The 20,004-nt window shown below is 49.9% G+C and overlaps 1 protein-coding gene across 4 annotated transcripts in view; it reads left to right on the top strand.

The window, feature by feature from the left end:
• Positions 1-20,004, top strand: part of ZFHX3 (zinc finger homeobox 3) — a 996,345-nt gene that overhangs the window by 723,062 nt on the left and 253,279 nt on the right. For 3 of the 4 annotated variants that reach the window (XM_084959704.1, XM_084959703.1, XM_084959701.1), the window contains exon 1: positions 14,972-15,167. The exons of the other annotated variant lie outside the window; for it this stretch is intronic. The gene's annotated coding sequence lies outside the window, so the exon portion shown is untranslated. Of the gene's footprint in view, positions 1-14,971; positions 15,168-20,004 lie in introns of those variants that run through there. 4 annotated transcript variants of the gene reach the window in all.

Raw genomic sequence — 20,004 nt, 5'->3', positions numbered from 1 at the left:
TGGAAGTCATTAGCTTTCTTCATTCATTCTGTCTTTGTTATGCATATCTCTGTGCTCAAAACGGTTTTCATCCTAGAATCACTGGCAATCCAGTGTCATCATCAACATCATCCTCGTCTTCCTCTTCCCCATGGCACACAGGCACATCACAGAGTACCAGCAAGCACTCTGGGCATTTATGGCGATGTGTACAGTGTAAGCTCCCTGTGGTGCCTGTCATTGGGAGAAGCAGGTGGGGTGACCCACAGCAAGAATACACATCTATTCATAAACACACATGCATTTTCACATCATCACAGGTACTGCCAAACAGATCTTACTGATGCTGTTTGGGCACCTAGATAGTGTAAACGAATCCAGAATAGCTACCCAGACAGCTGAATATGAGCAACTAGATGAGGTGGACTTCAACATGGGGGCAGGGGCAGTGTCCACGTGAGGTGGTGAGCCTGAGCTAGACTCGAGGATGGGGAAAGGACTTCCCAGATGTCCTTTCCCAGATCTATCCAAGGTGGAAAGATCTAGAACCCTTCTATGTTTTCTGCATAATTCCCATCACCCTCTATCCCTTCTCTCTACCACCTTGGCCTTCACTTTGACAACTGATGATAATTTTGCAGCAGAGACTCCATGACATAGGCACCTCAAGCGCACAGCCAGGAACCTGTGCTCCCTCTCATTCAGGAAGGACTCTATAAATGTTCATGGAGAAGAGAAGAATGACATTGAATGACGTCGACACCACTTTATGCTGGTTTCAAAAGCCACAGAAATCATTCATTGACCAACAGTGCTATCTATCTATCTACCTCACTGACGAATCAAAACAGCAAGTCCTTGGCCTATAACATTTCGACGTTTAAAACTAGAACTTCTACAACATATAGAAAGTTCTGGATTTCCAGCATGTCCAAAGAGGGTTTAGATCCTCACATGCCTGAGGAGACATATCTGTAACCGGACCTACTGAACCAGACCCTTCTGCCAGCATTGTACATTGATCTGTGACAAGGGCTCCAGAAGGTAACCTCATAATATCCGAATTTTCTCCTTACTGGCTGCCAGGACTTTTTTTTTTTTTTTTTTTTTTTTTGCTTTTGCTTTTTAGGGCTGCACCTGCGGCATATGGAGGTGCCCAGGCTAGGGGTCAAATCAGAGCTGCAGCTGCCGGCCTGCACCACAGCCACAGCAATGCCACTAGGGCCATGTTAACACACACAGTACTGGAAATGTTCCTCCAGAAACAGGCGTGTAGAGATGCCTGGTGGCTCAGTGGGTGAAGGACCCAATGTTGTCACTGCTGTGGCACAGGTTCGATCCCTGGCCCAGGAAATTCTGCATTCCTCAGGCATGGCCAAAAGAAAAAGAAAAAAAAAAAATAGGAATACATGTGCACATTGAAGACAAGGACTATTTTGGTGTTGAAAGTCCCTTCTCTAAATTTTACTAGGGTCCTCTCCCACAGGATGTTGTATTTCTGATTGTCCATATAATCCAGTGGTAAAAATGCCCATGAACGCACATCCCCCTGGTAGAGCTCCATCTTTATGCGTGTTGGGGATTATGAGTTCACGTCTGAAAGAATGATTCCTGAATGGCCTCACCTCTGCATGACCTCCCCATTCCCCCTTCTGCTGCACTGGCTCATCCCAACCCACAAGGTGTACGAACCCAGCAGAGAACAGCCTGGGGTGAGAGGTGGGAGCAGAAGGGCAGATGAGCATGTGTGTTCTGACCCTTGGCCGGGCCAGCCATTCCATGATTCTGCCCTGGTTGTTTCACCCTCTGGCCTCACTCCCTTGTGCTCTTCTTTTGAAGCAGTTTCCAGGGGGCACCCTACGGCCACCTTTCTGTAAGGGTAAATAAACTGTTGGAGGTCCCCGTGTCTTTATTAAACAGTTCCTCTAAATGGTGTGCTCCAGCTCTGTGCCCACGTGCACCAAGCAAGCTTTCTGGGAGCAACCCCAGAGCCCTGACACAGGTTCCTTGAGTAAACAACCCTTTGAACAGGGTGGGAGGCACCTGCCTGGATGCCTTCCTCCCTGCCTCCTGTGTCTTTCCAGTTCCCAGGGTCCCAGGTTGGAAGGATGCTGAGCTGCCTCCTACGCCCCCTGGGCAAAATGAGGAGCCGAGGGACACATGCTCCCCACCCCCCACCCTGCACAAGGCCAAGGGCCGCCAGGATATGGGTCTGGCTGCGGGGAGGGAAGGGGGTCTGTGGAAATGCCAGAGGGAACCTGGAAGAGGGAAGGTGGAAAAGAAAAAAAGAAGGCCTGTTTGACCAACCCCCCAACACCTACATCTCCAAGCCCACTGGAGCAGGAAATTGAGGGGCTGGACGCGCAGCCTTGCTCTGCCCTTCCCCCACCCTGGATCTGGAAGGTTTTCTAAGCCTTCCAGACTTTTTTTTTTTTTTTTTTAAAGAAATCTCCAACCTATAGAGAAAGAGGAAGTGTATTTTTAAAACAGAGTGAAGACTCAATGGCCACAGATCTGAAAGAGAATAAAAGAGGAAGAAAGGCTTATTGAAGGAAAGGAAAAGGGCATGGAGGAGTGTGTGTGTGTGTGTGTGTGTGTGTGCGCGTGTGTGCGCGCGCGCGCGCACGTGTGTGTGTGTGTCCGTCCAGGACGGTCTAGGAGAGAGCCTGCAAGGAAAGAGAAAACAAAGGAAAGTGTGCCAGGAGAAAGACAGAGAAATAAGTGGGAGAAGGCGCGAGTGGTGGGGGAGGAGGCCGGTGGCGAGAGAGGGATGGATGCCGGAATGCGGCGGCGGCGGCGCTGGGAGGGACGGAGGGACGAGGGGGGGAGGCCGCACATGTGAGAGAGACAATGATGTCAGCATTTCCTTCTGGATTGGTCACGTGGTCCCTGCCAGGTAAACAGACTGGAAATAGACTCCATAAAGGCCGAGCCTGCTGGGGGGGGGAGGGCGGGAGGCGCTGCCGTTTCACCCTTTCCTCTCTGCGGCGTCCGAAACAGAGGGTTGTTTTTTTTGTTTTGTTTTTTTTTTTTGCACGTTTGTGACAAGGTGGTCTCCGAGTGGAACTACATTTTTACGAGCCCCAAGAATATGACTCAGGGAGGGAAAGCTACTTGCTTTTAAAATTAGCTCAAGGAGTTCAGAGACATTTTGATTTTTTAAAAAAGCATGGAGGTTGGGATGAATGGAAATTCAAGCTCAGATGCTGTGGGGCGGGGGAGCTCGGGGTGATGCTGATCCTCGTCTGTCTCCTTTGGAAGAGGGTCAGATAGGTCTAGATTAAGGGTGGATTGGAAGGCTGCAGTTTAGAACGGAAGGATCAGATGCTGTGATTATCAAGATTAGGAAAAAGAAAATGCTAACAGACTCAAGGTGACTATTTTAAGGGCGTTTGATACAGCTCGGTATGTGACTGTGGTGCCACAGGAGGAATTGAGACCCCATGGAAGAGATTAGGTGGAAAAAAAAAAAAAGAAAAAGCAAGTTACTGTGACTTCAAATAGAGTTTTTTGTTTTTTAGGTTTTTTTTTTTTTTTTTTCCAAAATGATGTAAAACAGCTCCCAAGCAAAACAGGGCAGGGCATCTTAGATGTCTGGAAACTTTATCTGAAAAGCAGAGTGGATGGGACAGGTAAATTTTCCACCTGGAAAGCTCTAGAATCCAACATGGCAGGGGTGAGGAGAGGTGTATGGCTCTTTTTTTCAAATTCCTGGATGAATTCCCCAAGAGGTTGCGGGTTCGATCCCTGGCCTTGCTCAGGGGGTGAAGGATCCGGCGTTGCCATGAGCTGTGGTGTAGGTCGCAGACGTGGCTCGGATCTGGTGTGGCTGTGGCTGTGGCCTAGGCTGGTGGGCTACAGCTCCAATTAGACCGCTAGCCTGGGAACCTCCATACGCCTCGGGTGCAGCCCCAGAAAAGACAAAAAAACAAATTCCTGGAAACAGGACCTTTGCATCTCTGATGGAATAGCTTAGTGAGGTCATTCTTTGAATAATTTTGAATTGAAAGGAACTACCTTATTTTGGTCATAATTTTCTCTGTCCTCGTGGGAATTTGGCCAAAGCCTGTGGGAAGGAGAGTGACCAGCTCTCCTCAATCAGTTTTCTAGGATGGAGGGCATTCCTGGGGTCAGTTTTAAATATAGGACCATCTTGGGCAAAGTGGGACCAGTTGGTCACAGTATCGGGAGGCCTAGTCTAGTGGGAATAGAAATAAGAAGATAACTTGTCCCCACCGTGGCCCACCAACAAACAAAACAAAGTCCTCTCACTCTTTTTCTCCTCCTTTCTCCCTTGCTCTCATTTCATTCCTTTCCCTCAGCCTTCCCTGATGCTTGCAGAGCAGGGAGCACTGCAAGGGGAACTGGAGTGTCTGTGACGGTGTCCCCGAACTTGGGAGTCGGCAGAATATAGCTAAGGTGAACAGATGGCTTTAGTTGCACCTGGAAAAAGAGAGAGAAAAATGTGCATCCTTGCTGCTTCTCCCTCATCTGTGCCTGCCTTCAACATCCCCCTTTCCTTGGGGGGAGGGGAGGTCCCCTCCGTGTCACAAGTGTACTTTCAGCTCTTGGGTTGAAAGATAGATATTTGATACCCCTCTCCGTTAACAAAATACGTCACTCGGACAAGACTCCCAGCCCAGGGTTATTTTTGCAGCATTATGTAACTGGATTGCCTGCTCAGGAGTACTTCCTTAACAAGGCTTTCAGCAGCCCCTCGGCAGGGGCCTGGCCGGCCCTGCCCAGTTGCACACACTCACACTTGGGCAGTTTCAGCCCAGGTCAACCCGGCTAAACATAGCTAGGAGACATCAGCTTTCACCAGCTCTGCCTACCACGTCCCCTGGCTGCAGAGCCCCTAGAAGCAGTGTTTCAGTGGCTGGTAGCCAGAGGTTGGGGAAGACCCTCCCAGGGCAAATCTCATATCCACAGAGCAGGTGTTCTTGTTCTGAGGGAGCTGCAGGCCTGCAGCTATACAGACCCTCCCCGATTTCACCCCACCCAACCCAGAGCTTCCTGCCCCACCAAGGCCTGCAAAACTGAGCTCCTGGGCCAGCCTTAGAGTGACCAGGGGACCCTCCAGAGGCCTGCCATTTGGCTGTCGCTGCCCTCTCTTCTTCCCAGTTTTCTGGATTTCCTCATATTTGTTCATGAGTAATTGGTCATCTGATCATCCCTTCCTGTTAGCCTGCTGACTCACAGAAGTTAGAAATTTGTCTGCGCTTCAGACACAGTAAGAAAATTTACAAAGAGAAACAAAAAAGGCCGGGTATGAACTTTCCCTCTTAGGACCAAGGCAGGCCTGCAGATTCGGGGGAACCCTGGGCAACTGTTTTGGGGGTACTAATATGTTGCCATCCCCCTGGGGGCTTGGTCATGCTGTTGTGTTTCACGGTCCTTTCTGTCTGGCCTGTTGACAGCATCCTCCATGACCTTCCGTAGCCTGACTCCTAGCTTTGAATCCAGCCTGGAACCCATGTCCCAACCAGAGGACCCATCCCAGAGTATTTTTCTTGCCCTCTGCTCAGCCCCTGGCACTGCACATCTCTCTTACATTTTCCCCCGGGGCCCCTGGTTCTCTACCTTAACAAGAGGCAGCTGGTGTAATTGAAATAGCTTTAAAGCCAGATGGGAGCTGGATTCACATCCAGTTGGAGCCCTGAATAGCTTTGCAATCTTAATCTCTGAGTCTGATGTTTCTCATCCATAAAATGGGACTATTAATACCCATTTCCCAGGGCCACTGGGAGATGTGAATACAATGACCTATAACGTGCCTTCCAGGCGACCCACACTTCATCCCCTTTACCCTGCGTGGGATGCCCTTTTTAAGGCTGCAGAGTGGAGTCTCCTCATCCTTTGTTGGGAGGGAGGGTCAAGAGGGAGAGGAAAGAAGTGCTCTCAGGCTCAGGCTCCCAGCACAGAGCCTCTGGAAGACAGACCCCTGTGGCTGATCCGTTTGGGAACTCTTCCCAGCCTGCAAATCTGTCCCCTACCCTCACCCCCTTTACAACCAAGGTCTGCCTGCACCCCCCTCCCAGGTGGGTACCAGCTCTGGTTTTGCCTGTGCCGAATCGCAGGGGCCCCCCAGTACCCAGAGCAAAGGGAAAAAGGGATGTGTGCGGTTTCTCCCAAAGTGTCCACCTTTGTGAACTAGTTGGAACTGGCAGGTCAGCGATCCTGAGGATAAACTGAGGCATAAACCGCCATGGGCAGAATACTGGGAAGACCAGGAAAGAAGATTTCCTAGCGGTGGGGATGGGGGCGGCAAGAGCCATGACCCAGGGGTACCTCTCCCTGAAGTGCACCAAGGCCAAGAGTGGGTGGCTTTGGCTGTACCTGCAGTGGGGGCAGGGCCGGGTGGAGGAGCGCCTAAGGCAGCCGCACCGCTGTTCCAGTTGGCAGGAAGCCCTTCCCTGAAGACTGTAAGTTTAACCTTTAGCATTCAAGTGTCGGGGCTTAAGTGTCGTTATGAGCAATTCTTCCTGCTGCAGCGTTCCCAGACTGCGGGAAGAGGGGTCGGCACAAATCCACCCGCTTTCCTTTTTCTTCCCAGACAAGACGGAGAGGGCGGGAGGCATGCGGAACCAAACAGGCAGACACAGGCATCCTTCAATGGGCCCCTCGCTAACCCTAAACATCCAGTCCCACCCCCTTGGCCAGCCTGCTGCTCCAGGACTGAGTGTGGGTAAGGACCCCAAGGGGTCCCCTGCTCCCAGATCCCCTGGGGCTGTGGGGTGCAGAACTTCTGCTGGCTGGGAATGGCTACATGGGAACCCTGTCCCTTGTCTCTGCAGTTGGATTCAGGGCCCCCAACTGCTCCCACTTTGGTGTCCCACAGGATGGGGCGGGGGCACCTGTGTCTTTGAAAGAAGCTGGGAAGCCCAGAGAGGGTGGTGGAGAATGATGCAACCCCAGAGCAGCCCAGGGTGGGGAACGAGCAGAATGTAAGTGGGGGCACAGGTGCTGGGCCTGGGCGTCTCAGGCCATGCACAAGAGGTGTGCTGCCCCTGTGCCCTCTCCTTCACAAGCGGCTCCTGGAGCCAGGCACTGGGCCTGGTGATTTTGTGGCGGGACACCCCCCTCGGCAAGGTCTACATGGGGTGCTCCAATTGCTCCGCGGGGAGTCACTTCCTGGCAGAGCCAGCGGCCCTACATTGTGCGCACCTGTGAGGGTTGCCCAGGTTCCAGGGCAGTGGTTCTGCACCACCACCTTAAGCTCCCCAGCTGGCCTCTCCGGGGGCCTGAGCGCCTCCGCTTCCTGTCGGGAGCCCCAAGCCGGCCGGAGAATAAAGCTTTGCCGAGATGGGGCTGAGTGTGCCAGACATTAGGGACGCGAACCCTGGCTCGGGGAATTGTGGTCAGTGTCTGGGAAAACTGTCGGGATCCGAGAGATTGTGGTTCATGGGGAGGGGAGAACAGCCCGCGGTCGCTACGGTGGGAAGAAAAGCAGAGAAGAAAAGCAGACGCGAAAAGCGTCCGCTCTAAGCCCGGGCCGGAGAAAAGTGGCGTCGAATGTCCCCGCTGCCCCGCTGAGCTCTGGAATTAAACAGGGAGGTGGCTGTGCACACAGGGCGCCACTGCCCTCCCCGCTGCCCTGGCATAGGCTGGGTCCGCGGAACATCCGCGGAGAGCCCAGCGAGTTGGAGACCCCCGGGCCTGGCGTGCACCGGACTCTTCGAAACCCACGGGGCTTCGCCCTGTTCTCCGCCCGCCGGTCTTAACCAAGCGCGGGCTCCATATTTCGTGCCATCCGCGTGCAGGAAGATGGGGTTTGCCTTTTTTTCTGGTTCTACGAATAGGAAAAAAACGAATTGGAATTTTTTTGCTTTGGAAAAATATCTGTTCGGTGTCGTTTGGTGGTGAAATTGTCCTTGGAATTTTTTTCAGCGTTATTTGAAAAAGAAAAAGGAAGTTGATGCGCGCCCCAAATCTTGTTTCCCTTTAAACCGTCCCCTTAGACGTGCAGTCGGTTACCGCAGATGTTTTCTGGGGCAAAGAGAGCGAAATGAAATGGGAGGGAGGATGAGGGCTGGGAATCTCTCATTTTAAATCCCATTACTGGCTTTGAGGAGAAGCACAAAAAAATGAGGGAAAGATGGTTCGTCCCCCACTGATTTTCTTCACTTCAAAGATTTCCCTCGCCCCTTAAATCAGAAATATTATGGCACTAGGTATTTCTCAAGGAAAAAAAGGCACATGTTTCTTCAGAGTATGTACATGGTATAGGTCCTTTTTTACATTTCTCAGAAAAAAAAAAAAAAGGTGGGGGGCGAAATCAGGCACTCAATTCCCTGGCTATTAAACAAGCCATGCCTGCAAGAAATTCAGGCATCGGGGGATTGCTCAGCCGCGCATCCCTCCATTAGCGCACGCCTGCGTGTCTGCGTGTCAACAATGCACGTGCTACTGTGGGCACCGGCTCCTCGCACCCGCCCTAGTGGGCTCTGGGCAAAGGGGTGCCAGGTCTCAGTTACCCGGTCTCAGCCTTGCTCCCCAGCCCATCACCCGTGCCTCTCAAGGATCCCTTCTTTTCTGCCTCCAGCTGGGAAGTCGGAAGCCTCAATCATTCTCCTCCAAGTTATGCCCTTGGAATTCCCTAAAGCCAACATAGCCAGACCAAGGGGCTCTTGTCCTCGAGTTGTTCACTTGGTTGCTTAAGATGAGGTTAGTTCTCTCTTTCTCCCCCCTCCACCTCTCTCTCTCTCTCTCTCTCTCTCTCTCTCTCTCTCTCTCTCTCTCTCTATCTCTCTCTCTCTCGGTTTCAGGCTTTAGATATAGTGCAAACTTCTGGTACCAGGTCACCAAAAGGGGACGGCGGGTGGTGCTGAGCCTAGAAGAGCCATCAGTTCCCAGGCGCCTCCTGCCCCAAGGTTGGATTTCAGATTTCCATTGCAAAGGAGCCGAGAAAATTGGGAATCTGACTCAAACCCTGGAACAGACTAATTGCCCTGAATTTTCACAATGCGCCATGTATTCAAAATGAAGGGCAGGTGTTATCATTTGGAACTCTTTCAAGGACCCAGGCGCTCCAAGTTTGGGGCTAATTCTTTAAAGGTTTTACTTCTGAGAAATAGGGAAAAAATGAATGAAAGAATAAAATATACCCACAATCCATGGACTGGGGATGGCACTCAAGAGTAGGTTGTGGTCTCTTTTGAATCGGGAGTTCAAAAGGGGGGGGGGGGAGCTGTTCCCTCCCCCTTGCCCCAGGGATGAAACCTCTCTAGATTCTAGCGGCCAATTTGGTTTGATTTCCGCGGTTTGGAGGCTCTGGCGGGGTAAGGGGCGGTGGGGCTCGGAAGACAGACCTCAGCTGCCTTCTGGACCAGCTGGTCCACTCTTGGCCCTGGAAGCAGAAGCTGAAATCGGGGTGATTCACCCAGGCTCTGGCAGCTGGAGGGAGCATCTGGGGAGCGCATGGCTGAGCCTTCCCTAGCCATGCCCTTGTATGTGGACCTCCTAGCTCCTTCCTCTCCCTGTCTACTCTCAGCACCCCCCACCTGTCTCCTGTGCCCCAGGGATCTAGTTTCCTTTTCTCTCTGTCATTTCGTGCCAGTTCTTTGCCCACCAGAAACTCCTTTTTCTTGGAGTTACTTTCCAATAGGGCTGCTGTTGTCCTGAAGTCCAACCTTGTGCGGGTGGATTTGGGAAGCTCTTTCTCAATTAAAGCACCTTTTCTGGGCACTGTGTACATCCTCCTATGGTCCCCAGGACCTCACCTGAGCGGCACAACTTGGTATGCAGCAATGCCCAAACAAAAGCAGACTTCCGTTGCTTTGCTCTTTTCCAGTGAAACACCTCAGAAACAAACCTGCACTTGGTTTTTGGTTATCTTTCAGGCATGAAAGATATTTTCACAAAAGTATTCTCCGGGATGCCTGAGTTGGGGGGAAGAAAGCTTGTGACGGACAATGTGGGCACAAAGCAAGAAGCTGCAAGTAATGGACACCACTGTGTACATCCACTCACGACTGTGAGCAGCGCAACCTGAGTCAGAGGCGCTGGTGCCGACATCCCCAAATCCCCCATCCTACCAAGGGCACCCCTGATTTCTGCCAACCGGGAGCATTTTCTACCCAGAAATAGCTGCTTACCCTCTGGCACATTAAGAGCAAACTTTCTGATTTGGTGGTTGAGACTCAGAGTATAGTGGTTTAACCATAGGACAGAGCTGCGGGTGGAGCAAGTCTGGGCGCTCAAAAGCACCTCTCCTGCACCCCTAGGAGAAAGGGGGAACTGTTCGATTTGTCTGGGGGTCAGGAGGTTGGCTGGGGGCGGGGGGAGGTTGGGAGCCGATGGATGGAGCGCCAAGTGCCACGCCAGGCTGCCTCTCCCTCCTGTTTCTGCCTCCCTACCTCATCTTCTGCCATTTCCAGAGGCAGGAGAAAGGTGATCTCGGACTTGACCCCTAAATCACAGCTGCTGGTGGCTGCACCTCGCTCCGGGATGAGCGCAGCCCCTTCCCCGGGCTCGGGCAGCTTAACCCTTTCGTCCCCTCGCGCTCAGGGGCCGGCGGCAGCGGCGCCTCTGACCTCGGCACTGCCGAGCAGCCCGCCTCCTCCGCGCGGCACCTTGGATCCCACGAGGAGACCACAAAAGGGCGAGACTGCGGGGCGCTGCAAGCCTGGGGCACGGGCTGGACGGCCGGGAGCGCTGCCGGGGAGCCGGAGGAAGAGCCGGAGTTAGCAGAACACAGAGGGATGTTTGGATCGTGTTAACTACCCAGACAGATGCACTTCGGCATGTCTGCATTTATGGAATCCATATGTTGTCGTGGCAAATGAAAGGACAGTAACACGTACATACAATAGACTTAGAATAACAATACACATTCAAAAAGGGACCGCACATTCTTCACCCTGCAACCCTTCTCTTAGATCTAGCTCTGGAGTTGTAAGGAGAGGCGTCCTTTCAACCTCCCCTGCCTCCACACGGGGTTTTCTTTTTTCTTCCTCCTCCTTTTTTTTTTTTTTTTTTCCTGTCCCCAGTCCCCCAGCAGAAGAGAACCCAAGGCCCAGAAACGAGGCTCTTTGGAAGTGAGATCTCCTAAGCTCCCCTTCACCTCCCTTCCCTCTTAAGACTGGCCCATCGCATCTTTTAGCCCTCGGACCAAATCATAGCTGTTCATACTGCAACCCTAGACTCTGAAAATTGCAGGGGAGCAGATTCTTACTCAAATTAACCATCCACATCTTCATCATTAAGCCAACATTTCTGTGTTAGAGTTGCACAAAGGTAGCTTCAAACCGATCTGGAAACAGAAACCTCCTGCCGGAGAGCACAGCTCTGGACAGTACCTGCATTTATGTACACCTTGTATATTCATGTGCACATATATGTTTACATGTACATAGAGATGCAAAGACATCTGAGGTCATTCAAATGTATATTTATGTACCTGTTTATGCATATATCTTTGTGTTCATATATACATCCATTCATTTGAGCGAGAGACAGAGAATATACACATCAATGCGATATTTAGCCTGCATTCCACTTTCCCTCCTACTGTAAATGTCTTAAAAACAGATTGGTCTAAAATTTTCTGTCCTCTTGCCAGCTAAATGAAGGATTTAGATTCTGAGTGTCTTGGTTCCTTTTTTCATTTTGTACATAAAATAATCCATACAGATGCTGGATTATCGCCTAAGCATTATTCAATCTACAAGCTTGGTACCTCTCCTCCTTATAACGAATTCACTCAGTAAAATTAGCATAAGTATTTACCAGATTAAGCTGACATTTTCCTATATTGCAACACGAAATACATTTATAGCCAGAATTTCCCCCAAATAGCCTGTACCACTGGAGAGACTGACTTCATGCCATTTTGTATAAAAAAACAAGCTACAAGTTCGCCTCTAGTAGTATTTACATTTTTAAAAGAAAATAAATACATAGCATTTAAGTGAGAGTTCGCCATCTACAAGGAGAAATTGAATTCTGGAACATCTTACAAAAATAAACTAACAGATTTATGAAGATTCATGAAGACAGATAAATAGGAAGCAAATATACTCCTGAGGGTCTGAACAATTTTCCTTACCTGGTGTATAATGGAAAAATTCAGAATTTACCAGTCTTCCTTCAGTCAGCTACATTTTACACTGACCTGCACTTTGGACTGAAAGGGAAAAAAAAAAAAAAGATTAACTGTTGCCAATGAAAAATTTAAAATAATAATCAGAAACCGGACAAACCGAAGGTAAAAATATACAATGGCTACAATAAAGATAAATATTTATTTAATCAAAGCAGAAGTTGTGTTTGGACTGTAGGAATGTTTCATCCTTCCCTTAAAAAAAAAATCAAGAAAGAAAAAAGCCAGAGTCTTTGCAGACTCCTGGAGAGTTCCCATTGTCCAGGGCTATCGAGAGCCCAGAATGGCATTAACCTCACAAAAGACACATTGTGCAGGGGACAAAAAAAAGCCCCTTCTTCTACAATAACTTTTAGCTTTTTTATTTTTAGAAAATGACAAAGGTTTTGCAAGCACTGACTGGTGAAACCTGTAGCAAGCCAGGCTGGACTTGGCTTTATTGATCTACTGTCCCGCATGGAAAGCAGCCAGGAAAAGTTTGAATGGCAATCCAGATTTGGCTCATAGAGAGGAAACCCCCGATTTTTCTAAATGTATTTTTTTTTCTAAATAAAACTGCATTATTCCCAGAGTGAATTCAGCAGGATTAGATGAGGTAACCCTGCAAAATCCTAAACCGGTTTTCTCCTCCTAGTCTCGACTAAGAAGCAGCATGCTCTTAAGAGCATTGGAAAAATCTTTCAAGATGAAGAATTCCCTTCTAATCAAACAGATTTCCTGATTAGTTCCCCAATTCCTTCTAAAATAAATAAACCAGCTAGGATGGGACAAATTTTTTTTCCTCAAAAAAAAAAAAAAAAGATAAGTTTTAGTGCGCGTTCTCTCTCTACCTGATGTTACAGGGTTCACGAATGATGCCTTCAAAACATAAATGCTGTTCTTACATTTGTTTGCAGATCACTTAAAGTGCAAATTGCATTTTCTTTTATTCCAGACATTGTATTTCAATGGTACTAGTTCATATTTAGAACTTACATAATACATACTTGTCATTAAAAAAAAAAAATCTACTGCATGCAGTAGCAGTGACGCTAAGGCTAGGATTTGGGGGGTGGGGAGAAAAAAGGGAAAGAGAGAGAGAGACTCTTGTTCTTCCTGCGTTTGTTTGCTTGCTTTTTGGAGGTGCCGTACACCCGCCTAAGTGATGCCTTTGATGTACTGGGAATCGGTACAGTAGCAGGGTCCCTGGTTGCTGTCTTTGATTCTAGGGGTCTCCTTTGGGCTCTGGTGGGATGTACCGCTCCTAGTCTTTATCTGAAATTCATTCTCTCTATTTCAAGCCCTTTGGCTTCAAGACTCTGCTCCAAACTCTTGGAGGTAGCTATAAGACTTTTTTTTTTTTTTTTTTTTTTTTTTTTTTTTGGCATTAGGGAAGGGGTATGTAATTTCCCCCCTTGCTACACTCTAGACCTTTCCTCACTATTTAAATATATTGGCTTTCTTTCTTACAAATTTAGTCTGAAATTATTTTTCACTGCCTTTATTACATCCCTGCTTTTGATGGCAAAATAGCTTCCTGTGTTTTGAAAACATCTGCTTTCCAGGTTTTATAGGAGAAAATTGATTTTACTTTTTTCTTAAGTCCAGAAAGGTAGAAAGTTGGACTTGTTTCCAAGTGCAACTTTTCCTTTTCTTGTCTTTCCTTAAGTTACCCCCCTTTCAGTTCTGATTCACTTTCTCCCTTTTATTTCTTCTAATCATCACTCCCCTCTTCCTCTCTCCTAAAGAACCAGAGAAGATTGATTGCATCTTGTTTCAGAAGACAAAATTAACATATTATATATTTTTTTGTCTAGTCTATGGTACGTGTTAAAAGTTTTCTCCATATTTTCTCCATTTGTCTTCTGATTTGGGGGGGAGGTAATTTTCCTCCTTAAAAAGAAATCTCTGATTTGCAATTTAAAGTGGCTTCTATTCTAAGTCTGCTGCTTTTCTGCTCTTTCACTTAAATCTTTGCTTTAAGCTGTCCCACTCCATTATTGCCCCCCTCCCTGTCTTTGAAGATGCTCTCTTCCTATTTAATTTAAACATTGCTGCGCTTGCCAAATTAAAAAAAAAAAAAAAAGACAGGGGGAAAGAAAAAAACAAGAAAGAAAGAAAAAAAGAAGAAAAAAAAAGGAAAGAAAAAATCTTAAAAAAAAATCTTAGCCAGGTTCCTATTGTTGCTTCTCTGCATTTCACTTCTCGGAGTGTGTGTGTGTGTGTGTGTGTGTGTGTGCGCGCGCGCGCGCGCGCGAGTGTCGTGTGTGTGTGTGTGTGTGTGTGTGTGTGTATGTGTTTTTAATACATGCATAAACTTTTGGTGCCTCTCTCCCTCTTCCTAGGCTCTTCTCCCATCCTCTCTTCCTGCTCTCCTCGCCCTGCTCATCACTTTCCCCTGGTTTTTTTTTTTTTTTTTTTCCCTCCCTTCCTCCCCTCTGCCTCCCTCCACCTCCCCCTTTTCTTTTTTGCTGAATCTTATTGATCCAGAAGGTGGCTAATTAGCCCTTCCCGTCGTGCCTGGGTAATGAAGCACATGCGCACTGAATTAATCACAGCCATTTTTTGCAGGAAACTAATTAGCAGAATAAAGATCCAAAGACTTTTTTTTCTTTTCACTCATCAGCTCCCACTTCCAGCGCGTCCCCTCCGACCGCTGCAGCCGCCGCCGCCGCCGCCTCCTCCTCCTCCTCCTCCCGGCCGCAGCCGCCGCCGCCACCGCCTGCTTTGCATCCCAATTACAGCCTAGAGCCGCTGCCGCCGCCGCCGCCGCTTCTCCTCCGTGGCCCCTGCCCGCTCCGGGGGCTGTAAACTCCCCGCCAACCATGCTGCTCGGCGGCAGCGGCGGCGGCGGCTCCGGCTCCCCGGCTGCGGCCGCCTCCCGCCCCGGGCTCCGCCGAGCACGCTCCAGCTCCGCCGCCGCCGCCGCCGCCGCCGCCAGCAGCGCGTCCTCCGCCGCCGCCGACCCCCGCCAGCCGCCGCTGCTGCCTTGATGGGCTCCGCGGCCCGAGCGCCTCTTTTCGGGATTAAAAGCGCCGCCAGCTCCCGCCGCCGCCGCCGCCGCCAGCAGCGCCGCTGCAGCCGCCGCCGCCGGAGAAGCAACCGCGTAAGTGGCAACTTTTCCCTCTTTTTTTTTTTTTTTTTTTTTTTTTTTTTTCCCGCCGCCGCCGCCGCCGCCGCCGCCTGCTCCTCCTCCTCCTCCCGCCGCCACCGCCCGGACGCGGGGCTCCTCGGGGCGCCCGGGCTGCTTTGCATGGGGCTCGTCCTGCCCCCTCCCGGCTCCCGCGCCCGGCCGCCGCCACCCGCGCTCCCCGCGCTCCCCGTGCCCGCGCCCTGCTCGCTCGCTGCGTCCCGCTCGCCTTCCCCCTGCGCCAAACTTTCTCTTTCTCTTCTTCTTCCTCCTCCTCCCGCCGCCGCCGCCTCCGCCGCCGCTGCCGCCGCCGAGCCGGGGCCGCCCCCTCCTCCCAGGCCCCCGCGCCGCCGCCGCCGGCCGCCGGCGACCCCCGGGAGGGTGGAGGCGCCCGGGGCGAGGCCCGCGCGGCGAGTTTGGAGGCGCCGCCGGGCAGGGCCGGCCGGGGCGCGGGCCGAGGGCGGGAGGGCGGCCAGGGTCCGGGCGCCGAGACAAAGGCGGCGGCCAGCGGGGGTGGGGGGGTCCGCGGTGCCGAGCGCCCCCGCCCCCGCCGCCCCGGGCCCCCAACTTTGCCCCACCCCGGGAGGCGCCGGGGCTCCGGGCTGAGCCGCCGCGCGGGGCGCGCACCCGGCCCGGAGCCGTGGCCGCGGCCGCGGCCGCCGCCGCCGCTGGCCACCCGGCCGCCCAGGCGGGCGCCTTCCGCGCCAGGGCTCCACTTGCCGGGGACGCGACTGCCGGGCCGGAGCCCCGGGGTCCGAGAGCGGGCGAGGAGGCAAGGCGGCCGCCCGACCCTCTACCTGCGCGCTCTTCGCCCTGCCCCATTGGCAGCGCCGCGAGCGCCCGGAGGGGGCTCTGCCCTGGACACTAGGGGCTCCCGGGGGCTCGGGACTGCGCCGCCGGCCGGGAGCAGACCTAGCCTGGCCGGCCTCTCGGCCAGCTGAGTTAAGAGACATCAGAGGATTCCTTTTTCTTCTCCTTTCTTTCTTTTCTTTTTTCTTTTTTTCTCTCCGCGAATGTGGGATTGTTTACGTTCTGTTCCCCACTCTCCTCCCTCGTCCTGTTCCACTCCTCTTTTCCATGTATTTTCTCCATTAGATGCACAAACCGCCTCCCTGAATTTTACATTATGCATTTTCCTGTACATCTTTTGGCTTATCTGTTGGAGTGTAGAGCTAAGAGTATTTTATGTGTGGTATGTACATTGTGTATGGACTCAATGGGCTTATTGTGGAGCTATTAAATTAAAAAAAATACATTTTACTGTGCACATTAATCTGTTGCTCAGACTCTGACTTTTGCAAAATGTTGTGCAATTCCTTCGACTGTGGCAAATTCTTTGATTACAAGTGCTTGCAAAAATCACCCACTCTCAACTTTTCCCCCTTGTTGCTTTGAAGTTGGGTAAATATGACAATTTTTATTGGTCTCAATTATTGAAACTTGATCTAAGGACTCTATGGAAGAAGGAGGCTGTTTGCCTTTTTCTTGCCTTCAGTTCCAGTGACTTTTTAAAGAGGGTTTGTTAAGTACCTTTGAAGAATATGACATACGGTGATCGCTTGGCTGTGATGCAAATTACAGAGCATAAATTCACTTTGGAATTAAAAAAAAAAAGATTCAAGCCCTTTCAGTGGGGACACGTGAGGATTTATTACGTTTTTTTAAAAAATGACTTTTTTCCTCCCTACTTTGGGCGAATGGCTAGTTCCAGACCAACTTATTTGGAGGTCTTCGGAAAGAAGCTTGGGAAATGGGAGAGGGTAGAAGATTGATCACAATCTGCATAATCGATAAGGCAGCGTGCTGCAATCTTGTACCTACATTTACTGTAAATTTCTACAATATCTGCAGCGTGGGGCTCCAGTGCCTGGCTTGGCTTCTTAGGGCGGATTTAGAGGCAGTACGAGCAGAATTTACCACCCAGCCCTCCGGAGTAACATAGAGGAAGTCCACTGGCTCATTTTAAAACTCCTTCGTTTTACGCTACATTTTTTAAAAAAAATTTATTGGCGAATCGGTTTACGTGTGGAGGTTTCAGGTACTGGACCCCCAAATGTAGGTATCCTATAGGTTGAAGGGAGTGGAAAGTATTGGAGGGGGTCAGAGGACGAGAATTCACTTATTGAATTACCATGTTCAGGGGCCCTCTGCTCTTCTTATAATGTGCAGTGTCCTTAACTGGTGCAAGTAATTTACAGAGGAATACAGGAGAGAGTAATACACCAGAGGTTGTAGCAGTGTCAAAAGTAAGGATTGCTGTGTGTGTGCATGAGAGAGAGAGAGATAATACAGACACTTATCTTATAGTCAGGGTGGAAAGCTTGGTGGTAGGTGAATCCATATTTGGAGATGATTTCGAAATAGTCTAGCAAATGGTGCACGAACAGGATTTCATAAAAAGTGTACACGGAGTCAGTTTTGGAAGGATTGAGATTTGGGGAGATGAGGTGTGGGCAGGAACTCACTCTAGGCCAGCAGCTTTCCTCTGTGTGTCTCTCCCTTCCCCCTCCCCGAGTTCTAGTTTTTAATTACTTAATGCTGAAACGCACAGGGCTTATATAAATATTTGCAAATGCTCTTTCCTATTGATTTCTCTGAATAAACTGCCCTGCTCGGGTCCAGAGAGGAGGCAATTCAGATCTGTGGACTTTTTAAACATACAAAGTCTCTGGAGGAGGGTTGGCCTGTGCACGCGTGTGTTTGTGGGTAGAGTTGTAGACGTGAAGATTTTGGGGGGCTGCAAAGAGAGTTCAGGCTCTCTGGGCTGGAGCTGGCCCCAAGGCCTGGCAGCTCTGAGACAGGCGTGTGAGTGTGTGTGTATGTAAATTTGTGTCCATGTATATATACTGTGTGGGTGTCTACACTGGGGGAGTCCGAATGCATATGCACTTATACCCCCCAACCCCCCATTAAGTATGGAGCAGTTTTCCAGGGTTCTGTAACTGTCTTCTCCTCAGGGTCACATTGAGTTCGAATCTGACCCAAGGTGCAGGAATCCTGCAATGGGGAAATAAAAGAATATACAGAATGGGGTCAGGTCAGCTGCTCAGAGGCCAAAACCCCTACAGCTGCTTTGATTTTATTTTTGTGTGTGTATTTTAGGCTCCTCCTGCCATGTTACAAATTGGGCCTCCCCCTCTCAGGTGCTTGCTTGGTAGCTTAAAGGCACCCGAGCCTCTACCTGAATAGATGTCTGCTCCCAGCAAGAACAGAAAACCCAAGGTACCAAATCCCAAACAAAACAAGGGAGGAGGGGGAGGAAAAAAACCCCTGTTGGGTTCAGGCAAATAAGGTTGGGTCTCCAGATCCGATTACAAAGCAGCTTTGAATATGCAAGACAGCACACAGGACCAGTTATTCCAGTTACAACAAACTATTAAAAAAAGAGAGAGAGAAAAGAAAAGGCATGTTTAGGTCGTAATTTGTTCGTACAAGGAAAAGAATCCCATATAAAGCTGCCTTTTTCTCCCCCCCTCCCTTTGCTGGCTTCACACAGAATTCACTCACCCTTTTCCGATTTGTCTACTGTATAGGTTCTTTTATTAAAATCTTTGGGTTTAGGAAGATCGCTGCAAGCAACACATTTTCTGTATTTTTTTCCCTTTATCTTAGAGGAGAGTTGGCAGGGGTTCTGTGGTTTGCAGTTACACAATATGTTATCATGTTTTTAATCACTAAATCATTGCAGTGGTTATAGATTTACAGTCTTGGGGTATTACAGAGAGGAGCAACGGCGGCTATATATATATATATATATATATATGCTTTTAAATTACACCAATGTAAACTGAGTATAGCAGCTGTGAATATGGTTGACAGACTTTATCCCCCAACCCCGCCCCCAGCCCCAGCATCTTAGTTCTTTTTCCCCTCGTGATTTTTTCCCCCAAATTGTTCGTTTTGCTTAAAATAAACGATTTCCCCCTCTCCTGAATTCCTTGTCTCTTCACCACCCTCCCCCCACACAAAAATTTTTATTTTTCTTTCATTTCAGACCTGTAACCCCAGATAAGGTAGAATTCAAACTCTTGAAATATGACTTTGGATCAGGGACTACAAGAAGAAGAATTTTAAAAGTGGATTTCCTAAGGAATTCTCTTGGTTTTCGTACCGACCTCCTGTATAGGGATGGAGGGCTGGCTGCGAATCAGGAGGCTGGGGGTTGGCCGAGGGGAGGGAAGCCAGGCTTGTGGCCCTTGCTTGCCTGGAACCTCCAGTGTCCTGTCATCGTGAGCCCACTTTCAGCTTCTGTTTTTCATATGATTATGTAACAGAATCCTTGGCAGCATTAAAAATTCAGTATTACAAGCTGATTGTAATGCTGCCTCATTAGACAGCGCTGTCTGGCCTTGTATTAAGTGAAACACAGAGCATGGCTTTCAGATTATAAACACCAATAAATATTAAGGATCCGCAGAGCGGGCGGGGGTGGGGGGGAGGATAGTCTGCTGGGTTTTTGGCCCCTTCTGGTCTTCTGTCCCCCTCCCATGTTCTTCCCTTCCTCTCCCTCTCCCCACCCCGCCCCCACCCACACCGTGGTAACTGTCATTTATTTTCTTGGGATGCTGATGTGTCGACCCTAGTGACATTTTAGGAGGGCTTTTTATAGAGTTATCTTGTGTACACAAAAGGTTTGGAAGTTTGTTTTGTTTTGATCTGCCATAAACAGGCCCTTCACTTTGCTGATGTCATTTCCGTTCATATTTGAGTTGTTTATTGTGTTTCTTCGCAGGCCCTTCTCGTCCCTACCCCCACCGTGCTTTTCAGCAAGGAGTCTGGGGCTGCCTGGGGAAGGGGGGGACGCGTTCCTCAG

This window comes from Sus scrofa, chromosome 6 (assembly GCF_054392235.1).
Source record: "Sus scrofa isolate SSC_HxYL_T2T_F1_AM1 chromosome 6, Sscrofa_HxYL_maternal_Yorkshire_Landrace_v2.0, whole genome shotgun sequence".
Taxonomy (NCBI): Eukaryota; Metazoa; Chordata; class Mammalia; order Artiodactyla; family Suidae; genus Sus; species Sus scrofa.
The sequence above is the reverse complement of the archived record's forward strand: the minus strand, read 5'-3'. Positions and strand labels throughout refer to the sequence as shown.